The 679-nt window shown below is 48.5% G+C and overlaps 1 pseudogene; it reads right to left on the reverse strand.

Moving 5' to 3' along the window:
• Positions 1 to 293: 293 nt before the first annotated feature.
• Positions 294 to 411, reverse strand: LOC126164214 (5S ribosomal RNA; annotated as a pseudogene).
• Positions 412 to 679: the final 268 nt, after the last annotated feature.

Raw genomic sequence — 679 nt, forward strand, 5'->3', positions numbered from 1 at the left:
TTAGGATACAGAGAGTAGAAAAGAGCTTAATACTGTGGGAAATGTAAAATTCCTTACAAGTTACCGAATCTTTTTACGAGCTCTACCTTATGCACTCCGTCTTCAGGCCACAAGTGGCCCACCGGGACCATCCGACCGCCGTGTCATCCTCGGATGAGGATGCGGATAGGAGGGGCGCGTGGTCAGCACACCGCTCTCCCAGTCGTTATGATGGTTTTCTTTGACCGGAGCCGCTACTATTCGGTCGAGTAGCTCCTCAATTGGCATCACGAGGCTGAGTGCACCACAAAAAATGGCAACAGCGCATGGCGGCCCGGATGGTCACCCATCCAAGTGCCGGCCACGCCCGACAGCGCTTAACTTCGGTAATCTGACGGGAACCGGTGTATCCACTGCGGCAAGGCCGTTGCCAGCTCTACCTTATGACACACAAAAAAGTGTCCATCGCGAAGAATGTTGTCATTGCTGCCTGCGATTAGCACATTTCTTGTATATTTAATAGTAGAAGAAAACATCTATTTTAGATAAACCGTTTTTCTGGCCACTGGTTTTAGATTTACTCCTAACTACTTCCATTTGGCATCTCACTTTTAGTTTCTTGTAAAGTATAGTAGGGAGACATGTGCGTTGACAGTATGAAGGTAGCACTGGGGTTCCTCACTTGTTATGCAACGTGAGG

The sequence above is a fragment of the Schistocerca cancellata genome, chromosome 2 (genome assembly GCF_023864275.1).
Source record: "Schistocerca cancellata isolate TAMUIC-IGC-003103 chromosome 2, iqSchCanc2.1, whole genome shotgun sequence".
NCBI lineage: Eukaryota > Metazoa > Arthropoda > Insecta > Orthoptera > Acrididae > Schistocerca > Schistocerca cancellata.